Source organism: Haemaphysalis longicornis, unplaced genomic scaffold (genome assembly GCF_048455015.1).
Source record: "Haemaphysalis longicornis isolate Haplotype H1 unplaced genomic scaffold, Haemaphysalis longicornis Haplotype H1 scaffold_1, whole genome shotgun sequence".
NCBI classification, from domain to species: domain Eukaryota; kingdom Metazoa; phylum Arthropoda; class Arachnida; order Ixodida; family Ixodidae; genus Haemaphysalis; species Haemaphysalis longicornis.
In genome coordinates, this window is record NW_027526203.1 from 176,834,750 (window position 1) to 176,848,539 (window position 13,790).

General features: G+C 45.5%; 1 pseudogene; it reads left to right on the top strand.

Annotated features, from left to right (window-relative positions):
• Positions 1-732, top strand: LOC144155818 (uncharacterized; annotated as a pseudogene).
• Positions 733-13,790: the final 13,058 nt, after the last annotated feature.

The window sequence follows — 13,790 nt, forward strand, 5'->3', positions numbered from 1 at the left end:
ATGCTACGGAAACGGAAGGCAACGGAAACCTCATTGGAGAACTCCAGGCAGAGAGAGTCAACGCTCATCCGATGTCTGCTGCAAAATTTTGTCCAGCCGTCTGCTCTGGAGAGGGATGACATAAATACCATGGACCCAAGGGTTCTGCTGCCCCTTAAAGAGGTATACCTGGGCGAAGGGTGCAATTTTGTGCTGAAGAAGTGCGCCGGTTGGCGACCTTCGTATTCGCTGTCTGTCTTTTTATCAGACAGCCGCCGTTGAGGTCAAAAAGAGGCTTCCAGTTTCCGGGCTCTTTGTCATGACCCCGGTTGCCATGACACTTTGTCAGTTCGTGACCACGAAGACAGCCCTCGGCACAGAAGATGGAGGGAAGCTACCTGCCTTGCCGACGCTACAGAACCGCTACGCACACAGTCGAGGAAGAATGGAGAATGCTGCCTTCCTACTTCAGCAAAGATGAGAAGTTGTCATTGGAAGTCAAACTACCTGCTTTGTTTTGGGCCGATCTCCACCAAATGAGAACGTTCGGAGACAAGCAGGAGTTTCTCAACATCGTAACCTTGGCTCAGCTGATACTATCTTTGCCCCACTCCAATGCCGCTACTGAGAGGATTTTCGCACATGGCCGACGTGAAAACAAAAAAGCGCAATAGGCTTGGAAATGAGAATCTCAACTCCGTGCTGGTCATCAAGTCGGCATTCGCAGCTAGTGACACACTTGCGCTAACATGACCGTGGAACACGGGCACCCGAAGCTCCACAGCAAGCAGATGTATTGATTCTGTAGCCGAAGCTAAATAACTAAAATTAGTACAAACAAAAGTTTTAATATTAAGAAACCAAACAAAACCGTTTAAAATAAAAAAATAGCAATTTTTTTGGCGTAGGGCGGGGCGTAGGGCTATTGCGAATATTGTGTAGGGCGATGTAGGGCTTTTTGAGGTGCGGTGTGGGGCGATCTGGTCGAAATTGGTTGGCAACACTGGCTTCGCGCCTTAAGCTTGGAATCTTGGGATGACTACCTTGGATTTATCTACCGGACGAAGAAACGCTGGCGGGAAGTGGAGGTAAGCCATTAGTTAACCTGGTATTCTTATCTTATGTATTTAGCGAAGCAGAGTTGCTCTCTAACTTCGGTCCGCGGAATCGGTTAGCCCTAACGTTTTCGTGACTCATTTTGACCGTTTCTTAGATTTGAAGGGCGGCTTTTGTACCCGTATGCAAACAGCGTCGATTCTTGCACCGTTTCAATCCCTTTGATTCGTGAAGTGTTGGTATCCTAGCCGAATGTTTTCGCAGGTAAGAAGCACGGTCGCGTGAGTAGTCGCAGCGCTACCCTCTACTCTTAGCTCGGCGGCTAGGGTTAGAGTGGCTGCCGTGCAGTAGCTGTGGCTACCTGCGCGGCTCCGAAGACTTGCGTACTGAGTGTTAGGCTGAGTGTTGGGAGCGCGTCTAGCGCGTGGCAGTCACTAAAATTGCAATAATTTTAGTGACCACCGCGCGTACAGTAGCAGACTGAAATGCTGTTCAGATTGCACCGCGCGTACAGCAGCAGACTGAAATGCTGTTCAGATAGGTTTTTCGCGGTTTGATTGAGGGCAGGATGGACGGAAAGGGGACTTTTCGGGGCGTACGGCCCGCACTGTTAAGGGGTAACTACATGCGTCTAAGGCGATGAGCGACGCGAGAAACCTCACTCAGTGTGTACGGCAAACAGGTATTGTGGGCGACACAGACAAGCGAAAATTTTTTGCACAGGCCGCTGACGGCGGCGACGGCGGCAGACGGGCCGTCTCCTTCGCGGCTTATTCCCGGCCAGAAGCAGCCCACAAGAGAGCGGCAGCTACGACGACGAAGGGCATTGGCAGGAATGTATTACTTTTTTTCGTTTGTCGCTGTCGCCCACACTGTTTGTTGTACCCATTGCATTACTTTTTTCGCGTCGGTTGTCGCCGTCGCTGCATGTGGTTACCACTTTAATTTTCGAGCGTTCTGATCGTTCAATAACGAGTTTATTGGTTCTCATCAAATGTTGCGATTTGCAGAGTGCATGCAACGAAGCGTACTAGAGAATGAAGAAAACAGTAGCTATATGACCCATTAGCAGCTTTTCCACGCTTGAATTGTGAACGTGTAATGGGCCGTACGTTGCAGTCGGCTGAGGACAAAATCCAATGCAAATTCATCAGCAATTATAACCTTACGGAGCGAGTTATCTTTACTTAAATTTTGTGCAGTGTTTTATACCGGTAACGATAGCGGGGTAAACAGTGGAAGCTACGGACACGTAAGCACTAACGGGTTTGGGGCCAAGTGGCACATTGGCCAAGTGGCACAATGAGCGTGGCTGCATCCAAGGTCACCGCACATTCGCATCTATACTGGTGACTGCGCCAAGCAGTAATGCATTTCAATACGGGTTCAGTGCGTGCTCCCGGCGCAAAAACTAATCTATCACCCAATAAACTTGATTTAACTGTCAAACTCGTTAATTTTTTTTTCATTGTAGAACTTATCTTTGCTGTCCCGCTCTTTCTGCCTATGTAAGAACCACAGGAAGACGCTACTTGCCCGAAGATTTTTCTTTTTTTTTTTTTGAGAGAGAGAGACAGAGAGATCCCCGAGGCGTCAGCAGGATTGGCCGTCGCATTCAAGACACTTCTCACATCCTTGGACATCGTGGATGGGTTTCCATTGCTGCTGTCTGTGTTTTGGCTGTTCAGTGCGTAATACGCTTGAAAGGCGAAGCGCACCTTCTTGCTTCTGTAGACGTTACTTCGGCTCAAGCGCGGTGCCCTGGTCGGTACTGTTCTGAAGGCCGCCACCAACATTATGAAGCAGTCAGCTCGAACGTGTTTGTTTTTAATACCAAGTTATGCCTTTTTTAAATCTTACTAGCGCATCCTCATTTGAGAACCGTCCGCCTAAAAAACCCAGTGGGAGTGTTTCCGGCGGTTTCCTGTTGTCCCACCAACATATATCTGTTGCAGAGTTCCCGTCTCAATGGCTTTGTATCTTTGTGTTGATTGCAGCTTGTAATGCGTTAATAGTAATCCACGCTGAATTGTTTTAGTCCCAGATTTTTGTTTCGCGAAATTTATTTGTAGATGTTTTAATGTGTCCTAAATAAGAGGTGGCTTTCCAGTCCATGTGAAGCACTCACTGATGTACTAAGGCCATTTTGTTTTATGTTAATACTGTTAACTATTCTCCCACTGCTGTATTTCTACTGAAGCTTGTCGTGCTAATGCCAGTACCTTTTTATTTGTGGATCTCAATGTCATTTTTATTGTCTTAATTTAATGTTTGTATTTCAGTGTTTTCAATTGCTTTGCATTTTTATTTGTGAATTTTTCTTGTATGTATCCTAAATGGGCGCTACGTCTCTTGTGTGCATGTGGAGTAGGAACCATTTTTATGCTGTGATAGTTTAATTCCAAATAAATTGCTTTTTGTGTGAAATTGCAGAATGAACCGATTGTTGTGGTAATTTTTTGAAAAATAAAGTCTGACCTTGTTTTTTCTTCTTTTCCATGTTTCAAAATAGCTTGTCCTGTTTTATTTGCTTGTAACTGCTTATAGTACCATCGTGAGGATGGGGGGGGGGGCAGTAGCAGGCGGAGCGAAAACACGCTGTCTCGCGAGGAATAGCATAACGCTCTTGAGGCGTAACGAGATGCTTTCCAAGAGAGAGTAGTAGTACCCGTCTGTAGTATCCGGCAACGCCGAAACCAATAGAGCTTATTCATGCCTAAAGGGAGTGACGGAACGCTGCCTTGGAGATGGCATAGCAATTCCCACACAGGGTTCAAGTACTCCGCTTCGAAAGCAGCAAGTAAATCCCACGAGGAGTGTTTCGCCTCTCGTTTGGCCGCCACGCGCTACTCCTCGGAAGAGTAGCCCAATGCTTCCAAAGGGAGTGAAATATGGGACAAAACTTTTTACTCCTAGACAGAGTGCCCAGCACTCCTCGTCTTCTTAGAGTGGTATACTTTATACCGCTCTACTCTGCCCGACTGTGGCTCCCGATCCAGTGACCTGCACTTACATAACGACAGAGAAGTGGCCATCAACGCAGGCAGAACTCCATGCAGTGGGGGACGCTCTGCTACACACATCGTTGATAATCAACCACGCTTCACCACAGTGTACAATTTACCCTGATTCGTCGGCAGCTGTACGAGAGCTTCGTAATACTCTGATGTCCAACGAACTTCTGCTAGAAATCCAGGACTAAGTGGACACTTATCCATGTATTGTGCGCGTGTCATGGCGCCAACGGAACAGCCACCCCGCAATGCAGGCTGCAGATGCCGGAACACACCCCGTGCGTGGGCAATATCTAGCTGCTCTTGCACCTTCGTCAAACGGTGTTCACATTGCCAGTAAAAAAGAACGTCTACGGCGCACCGCTCATATGCTCTCATACCCCCGCCCGGCACGGATTTCCCTGGCGGGTTGTCTCGCCAAGATGAGGTCCTGCTCAGACGTCTTCGCCTGGGAATCGCCCTCACGCCCGCTGTGACGACGTCCTGGCCACCTCAATACCATGCCCCTTTCAACTCACCAGCCCTTTTTGCCCCGCTCCAGTTGAACAGGCTACAGCAGAGCACCGGGTGGGGAGTTGCCCTGCTCTGCGAAGCCTACGCGCTGTGCAGATCGCCACCTGCGGCCCGCGCCCCGGACGTCCGCCAGATTTCATGGAGTGGATACAAGGACCACATCATGGCCGCCTGCTCCGATTCATTCGCGAATCCGGGGTGTATCTGTACATTTAGTTTCCCCTTATGCTGAATAGCAAACTTCCGCAATAAAAAAAAAAGAAAGCTTCCTGGGCACAATTCTAGTACATCGCACCTTAATCCTGCGAGCAGGGCTACCATAGCAAGTCAGAAAATGATAATAAACCGCAAGTGAAACTTCCGGCAGATAACTGATGATCAGAACATCAACAAGCATCCACCACTCAGTTTCGTTTTCAATTCCAAGCGGATTTCTCTGCATCTCTTGCTTTCCCTGAATCTGGTGCTTGCTCTAGTCATTGACAAGATGTGTTTACATCATGTGAGGATTAAGTTAGGCTTCTAACAATTCCAAGCCACCAGATTTTTTTTCTAGAGAACCGTCCAAAATTGCGTATTTTGAAATGAAGGTTCGGGTTCACCACGAGGCGCGGGCACCGTGCGTGCTCACATTTTTTTATCGAACAAATTAATTTGCAGAACTCAATTTATTTCTAGGACGGGGTTTTGAAATGTGAACCTACAAAATGTGTATTCTAAATTTTTTCCGCTATTGGTGGTTGGTTCTTTGTTTTACGTCTGGACAAAAATTCCTATTTGGATGATTTCTTTTTGCAGTCATTATTTCCAAAGCATTATAAATCTGTTGTTATATAGGGCATTGAATCATCCGTATTTCTTGCCTCTGCACTATGTGGCTAACCAGTGCAAAAAAAAAGTCTGCAGAAATTCAGAGAATTATTAATTCATAGCATTCTTATCTGCCTTGCCAGTGTGAGTTTTTTCCACCCAAATTTTTGTTTGTTTTTAAATCCTGTCCGGCCAATTATCTCCTAGTACGCTATTCTAGCGATTACAGGTGAAACTTTCGTGAGGTCTTCAATACTGTGGAAATGCCATGTGTGATACCTGTGGCCAGTGTCCGTAATTCTTTAACATTTTTATATTTTTTAGTTTTCAAAATTTCGTCCGACCAATTCTCTCCAGTTACGCAATTATAGCAATTACATGTGAAGCTTTCGCGAAATCTGCAATATTGTGGAAATGCCATACGGTATACGTTTTGATATTTTTCGTATTTTTAATATTTTTGTTATTTTTTAGTTTTTCAAAGTTTTCCTCGACCAATTACCTCCATTTAAGTTGTTGTAACGTTTACATTTGGAACTTTCGCGAGATGTGTAATGTTGTGGAAATATTCTCTGCATTAAGTTATTGTAACGTCTACATTTGAAACTTTCGCGAAATCTGCAATATTGTAGAAATGCAGGCGTTACACGGTTTGCCATTTTCGTTAATTATTCTATAATTTTTATTTTTTAGTTCAAAATTTTGTTAAACCAACTATCTACATTTACGCAATTATAACGATTAAAGTGAAACTTTCATGAAATATACATTATTTTGGAAATACCATGCGGTTACGTTTTGACATTTTCCGTAATCTTTTATATTTTTGTTATTTTTAGTTTTTCAAAATTTCACTCAACCAATTATCTCCATTTACGTTATTCTTACGTTTACATTTGTAACTTTCGCGAAATCTGCTATATTATAGAACTTCAGGGCGTTACACGGTTCGCCATTTTCCGTAAATATTTTATATTTTTAGTTTTTCAAAATTTCGTTCAATCAATTATCTCCATTTATGCAATTATAAGAATTACGAGTTAAAGTTTCGCGAAATCTACATTATTGTGGAAGTGCCATGCGGTATACGTTGTGACATTTTCCCTAATATTTTTATATATTTGTTTTTTTACTTTTTCAAAATTTCGTTCGACCAATCATCTCTATTTACGTTATTCTAACTATTACACCTGGACCTTTTGTGTAAATGCAGGTGGTTACACGCTCCTGGCTGCGGGGGTACTCAGCAAAGAATGCTACGCGTTAAAATGTTTTCTTAGTGCTCTAAAAACTGGTCAATTTTCTGCGGTAACAAGAGTTGAGGCTCTTGTGTCAGCTTCACTGCGTCACTCTGAATGTGTGAACAGAAGCCCCTGCACTGCATGAGAAACTTGAGAACAGGTTTGTCTTAAAAAAAGGACATCCAAAGGGAATAAATTGGGATAGGGAAATTGTATCTTGTCCCTTCAAGGCTCTTGTGTCAGCTTTACCACATCGCTCTCAATTTATGCAGAAAAGCCCGTCTAGCGCATAACAAACTTTGGAAAAGTTTGGTGCAAAATCGAAGGACCACAGAAGTAAAAAAAATAGGGATGAGGAAACTAAATATGTTGACAAGAATTAAAATAGGCAAGGGTTTGAATTCAATTTCTTGCGGCCACTAAAAACATGAAGATCCTGCTGCACATAACAAGGCAGTGGTGTCCTTTGTACTGACAATTTACGTTTCTTGGAAAGAATAAAAGGGCGCTAATCAGAGGATGACGAAGTGAAACACACACCACATGCAGGCGCATACATACAGTGTGTTTCTACTTCGTCTTCGTCTGATTACCGCCCCTTTTATTCTTTCAAATAAGCATGAATCAACTAGCTGAACAAGTTTGTTATGTTTCTTTTCCATCAGTATTAAGGGTGCTGTCGATAACCATAACTATACACATTATTTAGTTGTTCATGATCTTACCTAAGTTAAAAACTGTTGAAAAAAAAACTTGAAGGAGTGTAGACATTGCATTCAGAGTAGAAACTACAGTCAGTCTTCTTGAATAACAAAAAAGTGTGAAAGTTACTCTGTGAAGCCTAGATTGAAGCGGCAGGCAAATTTCTAACAAGCCTAAAGCAAAACATAAGTGCAAGAAGAAGCACGCCAACAAGTTTGTTCCCAGGGATTGGGGGGTGACCTATGAAGGGCCGTTCTCATGTGGAAAATGTAATATGTATTTGTCTCTTCGCAATACGGCGTTTGACATGTACCCACTCGTTGCGAATACAAGACTTTCTTGGGCCAAGTTTAAAGGGGCCCTGAAAGGCATTTTGAGCACACTAAATGAAGTAGCGCAATCGTTAGATTGGGTCGTCAAGGTCATCTGGGCCAAGTATTACTCTTTTACGCGCAGCGGAAAGCTCACACTTTTGTTGCAAAGTTTGTCGTTTTTTTCTCACCCTTTCCTTCGTGTTTTTGGACGCCGCCATCTTCACATGTCTACATCATCGATTCCCCGATGTTCGTCATGAGCTAGACATCCTGCTATTGGGCGGCTTTTTCACGCACTTCCGGCAAAGAGATGAGTCGTCTGCTCAGCGTCGACTCGCCGGCTGATCTGCCAGCGTAGTGCCGGAGTGCTTGGACATTTTACGACAAACGAAACAAGTGTAAACAAACGCTTAACCGTTCGTATTGAATGCAACACGGCCATAACACGACATGGATATTATCTTACCGGAGTACGTTCCATAAAGAAAGCGTTGAAGCCCCGTGGCACTTTTTTCGTGCAATCGCAGAGAACGCCCTGAGCCGAATGCCAGGTTTGACGGATACGTTTTTTTTTCCACTTCAAAACAATCCAGAGATGCGTTTCGAACGAACACAACGTCACAACATGCGTTGCAAGTCTGAACCGCGATTGACAGACGATGGGCTGCCTCCTCCTGCCCGTCGTAAATTCGGCACTCACCTCGCGCGCGGTTTGCGGGGACGAACAGCAAGTCACTTAACTCTGGCGCGCAAGCCGAGGTGGCTTTTAGCCACGCACACTGCACATACACCATGCGAGGTTGAGTCGTACGTCGCTTGAGAAAGATAATCCAGGCCATGGGAAGCACTATCCACCCGCAGAAGCACAACGTCGCATTTCATCGCGAAACAAAGGCGTCCACAACACACACACCATCGCCTCCTGTAATGCCAAACGCATCTCGCACTTCCAAATGAGAGTGAGTAGTATGCCTGCAGTGCCCATATGCCGCGAGGTGGGGCCCCAAGCTGAACCGGGATCACGCAACCGTAACTGACCTCTGGGGCGGTTTGTGCCTTGTTGCCAAGGCAACCGATGTTTGAGATCGTCAAAGAAAGGCGCTCGCTCCAGCGCTAGAAAGCTCAGAGCCGCGCCGGAGCATGTTTAGCCAACGTTGCCGCTCTCCACCACGCGTCGCCCCAAGCTGAACTGGTCACATGATTGAAGCGTTTTGTGCACGGGTTCTGTATCGGCTTAAAATGTCTTTTTCACATGGCGCCGGCAGGAATTACCACCACCGCAAAATAAGACCCGGCACCAGCGGGGCCACATCTGATACGGCGCTTTTTGGATAAACACTGCGCTGTGCATGAAAGGGACCGAGCGCAAGATCCTCCCCAGCGGCTGCGAGTTCGCCGCCGATTAAAAGTCACGTGCTGCACTGCAGCAACGCACACCGCGAAAGGGCAAGGCCAGGCCACCGCACACATGCGGCCAGATTTTTCGTTCGCTTATCCATCCTTGAGCGGAGTGCGGAATTCATGGTGTCAACAAAACTTGCCCGTAGCAGACGGCAGTCGGAGGAGCGTAATGCGGAAGTACGTCACCGCTGACTAGCGCAGAATCATGGGAGGCAGTGCTCGCGCGCCGTCAACAGTTGAAAAGAGGAGGAAACGCGGCGCGACGATAATGCGCGGTTTTTGATTTACGATTTCTCAGCTAATACTCATCGCTTTAACAAAATTCTTGCGGGAGCAGATTGCTAATACATTGTCTTATTTGGTTACATGTAGATCCATGCATCGGCGGAAGGTATTTCAGGACCCCTTTAACTTTTGGAAACAAGCAAAACCATTGGTTTGGGATCTCTTGAACGTTTATTATATCAAGAAAAAGGCACACAGTGACACTGTGCTCCTGTGTGGCAACGAACGTGAGTATTTAGAAACTTCCCTATGATTCCTTTGTTACCATAACGAGGCCCACTATTAAAGGGTGTTTATTTGAGATGGGGCATTCAACAAACTTAGTTGCAAGCGAGTGCTCGTCCTATCATCTGCTTTGTCGTGTGCTTTGCACTTGACTTTTTTAAGAGCTATGTACCTACTTTCCTAATGCTTTTCACTGAACAGGTTGAGTTAAACTTTGTACCCTTTCTGTATTTGCTGTATGAACCGTGCCCTTTGTGCTGCAAGTGTCTCAGCGCACTTACTGCTTTGTTACTCGTGCTGCTTTTAAGCTTTACATAGGTGTTTTCATACCATCAAAAGTGGGGAGTAGCAGCCAATTTTGCCCTCCTAAATTATTAGGTTCCCTCCCTGGTGCTTAAGATACTCTTAATGGCTGCAATTTTTTGGGAGCCTTTGCATTTTTGTGGTGTCCATGTGTAACTTGATACATTACACACAGTTTCCCCTAGCGTCACTAAATAAGCTACGCTTAAGACTACCGCCACTTCGTGCACCAGGAAGCGTCTGGGGGCATTTTGTTTCTGGCTTGCAGTGTTGCGGTCTCTTTCAAAGAAACCGCCGCCGTTTGTGAAGGGCAGAGTGTTACCGGCCGCTTTTGCGTCCGCGCAGCAGAGAGAGAGAGAGAGAGAGAGAGAGAGAGAGAGAGAGAGAGAGAGAGAGAGGGAGGGAGGGAGGGAGGGAGGGAGGGAGGGAGGGAGAGGGGGAGAAGGGGAGAGGTGCTCAGAAACAAAATGGCTGCGCCCATATGTAAACAAATATCACGTGGTGCCGACAAACCCATAAAAATCCTGGCGGCCCATAACAATGAGAGAAAAGAGTGCCGATATTCTAAAAGCCGTTATTTAGTGACCGCAGTTTTGCCCATACAAAACAGTTCATAACAAAGTGAGAATTGGGGAAGGAAGGAAATATAATGTCAAGAGGCGTGTTCCTCAGCGTCTTTTTTGACAGACACTGGGCAGTACGCCTACCGTTGATGATTGTACTGTGTTAGCCACAATTTTATTTTACTTTTTTTCTTATAGTTTAATTTCTTTTCATTGATATGTCTGCCAGGTCAGAGACGAGGTGGTTGCAAACCGGACGTTACTGTACACTGGGGAGGACCCGAGTACACCTGGCAGCGTGTGCACTCGCTGTGAAGATTTCTGGATTGACTTCGTGAACTTCTTGTTATGTAAGAAGCCTGCCTTAGAAAAACAGCACGCAGGAAAGAAGCCTGTCAAAATTATTGCAGTTTATTTTCACACTAATTTAACCTTCAAACAGCAACTATGCAAAGCTGGCCTACACGAAACGTGTTGTGATTTCTTTTCATTCCTGTTAGTCTAGCAAACCTCTGTTGTCACAAGCCATAACAAACCATGAAACATGCTTTGTATATCGGTAATATTATTAAGCTATTTGTTGTTTCTTTGGTAATTTACAACACCTGTGATAGTCTAAGCAGGCTTCTAGGTGAAGTGGGTATCACATTCTTCCATTAAAAAATAACTTTAAAATACTTTGGTTTGCTTTGCTATACTTCTATGAAACGGCTCATGAAGCTGCATGCATGTGGGCCCAAATTGCAGTGATTTGAGCTAAGTTAATGTCACTGTTTTTATGTGGAACCAAAGTTTAGTTTTCATATTTTATACTTGCTCAGTTGATGCTGCCGCCGCTGATGGTGTTATTGAAGTGATGATTCCACCGGCAGCAGTGCTGACAATCTTTTCGAGGGTCACCCATACACTTCCACGACTCTTTCGCCATAAGCATCACGGGACTCTTCAAAAAAGAGCGCCCTGGCAATTCTTGTTATAATGTCACGACGATCATCGGGAATGAGTCCTGTGACTTTTTTTATTAGATTAGGGTCATGGCAGTCACTGCTGACTCTATAGAAAGTAGTCACCCATACTCTATTCTGACTCGTGTGATGGAATACGCTGGCCCCCTTTCAATAAGAGTTCCGTGACTTTGTGAAGAGAGGTCGAGAAAGAGCCTTTCCTGTGGCGAGTAGATAACCCCGAAAGAGAGTCATAGAAACTCCCTTTTTTCTTTATGTGTAGAATGCTTACACCGCTCTTACCGGTCGCTTTCAATTTCCCTCTTCGCACCGTTGACAGCAGGTTGCAGGGCGGTGTGATAAGCGAATAAAAAAATGGGGGCGGTGATCTGCTCTTGGAACAGCCTAGCAGACGACGGCAGCAGCGGCTTTTGGTTAGTGTGTATACGGCTACACTCGCCGAGTTTGCTGTATCGCTCCAGCATATGGCGCTGATCGGCCGAACGGTCCACGCTCGCGTGATATTGGTAAAAAATTGTGCGGGGGTTCATGGATGTTTTTGAACAGCAAAGCTGTTTAGGCTGCGTTTTGTCAATACAGGGGTGAGACAGCTGCGCATAATGCGCAGTTCTGATACAAATTTGTTTTCCTGCGCCAGGCGGCTCCAAAAGCTTGAAAGTTGCAAAAAATTGCCCAAACGTCCCCAAAACAGTCTGAGAGCCAAGGATTTAACGCTCCCGTCAGTTTCACTAAATAAAAAGGCTTACTGACGGCATAATTTTCCAGCACCCCTAAAATTAATGCTGTATGTAAAGATTTATTTGTTTGATCATTCAATAAAAACGTGCATAAAATTGTCCCCGAGATCGTTTTACCGAAAGTCACAGTGTCGGGTTGCCGAAGTTATATTCTGTGAGTATTTTTAAGCTTTCCCATCGAAAACCATTGCAAAGTCTTGTAGAAAAATACTTATGTGTACTGAGGCGCCAAACTACTTCTGTAAGTTGATGAAAAAACAGCAATTTTAGGAGCTCCGTCTCTCCGGGACATTACTGGGCGCCGCCATCTTGGTGCGGGGACGATAGGAAAACAGGCCCCCGGGCGAGGACGTTGCTGGTGGTTCAGGAAGAGCGCTCTTCGCCAATTTCTACCGTGGTTTTGGTTAGGGGGTGTCTGCGATTACATTTAGTCCTTTGACGTGTTGCGGGAAGTTGCGCGACTCGAAACACGGGAGTTCATCAAAAACAACGTGGTGTACGCGAATTCGCCGTGTTTCGTCCTTGAGTGTGAGGCGCGGTGCGTGCTTGAAGTGAAATTTCGGACCCATTGCGGTGTTATAAAATGCTGAGTTATTGCTGACTTTTACAGCGAGCGAGAGGCGGGAATAAGACGATTGACATTGCAGAAGTGGCGGCGCAGGCTACATCGCCGTAAAATGTTGAAGCAGTGTCGCATAGTGTACGGGCTATTATTGCACGTTATATTAATAATGGTTCGTCTATCTGAAGTAATATTTAATATCAAGCGGGAGGTGGCTGAACATACCAACGTTACACAAATTACGATCGTAGTGAAGGTGCAGCTTGGGGATTGAAATGGGAGGGCTGGTGGGGTGCGACGACTGTCACCGCGCTTTGCGCAACTTTCGCCGTGGCTCTACACTTGGGCGTAAAGCCGAGTCTGGGATTACAGAAATAAACATTTCGGCATTCACTTGATAATAAAAATGCCTTACGATTGCTTAGTTTTTCAATTCGATATTTCCAACGCTGCTCCACGCTACCTATGCATTGAGCCCAAGAATTTAAAAATGGTGTGTAATAACGTTGCGCAGTTCGTACCTTGTGATACTCTGTTAGAAAAAACTACTGAAAGGCTGTTTCAGTGATATGTACGTTCAAACTCGATTAAAAAATGCACTTCACCCCCCCCCCCCCCCCCCAGTTACCAAAAATGTGCTTTTTTAGGCTGTCAAGCTGACATAATAAATGCCATTATTCTGCTCCAAATCAAGGTTGTTCTGCTCCAAAATCGTGATTTCGCTGTTCCAGAAACTGCTCCAAAGTCTTATTCAGCTGTCTCACCCCTGCCATATGTCGCAACCAAGCAATCTCGAATCCCAAAGGAGAAACACGCGGTTACGGATGTCCTGGGAATCAAACGTGAGGCCTTTAGGCCGTGACAACGGCGACCTAACCACTGGGCCACCCCACAGGCTCAAGGATTACGGATTTAGCGGCGGGGAACAATAACATGTGCAGCCAAATAAAAAAAAATGGTTCCCGTGGTCAGAATAGAATCTCGGTACCGCGCGTTACGGAAGCGCGTCTATGCGATTGAGCTGTCATCTAATTCCGGGCGTACAGCCTTTCCTAAGGGTTCGTAGCATGGGCGTTGGCTTTGGTCTTGGCCGCAAGTTCTAGCGCGTGCTAATGCAGTT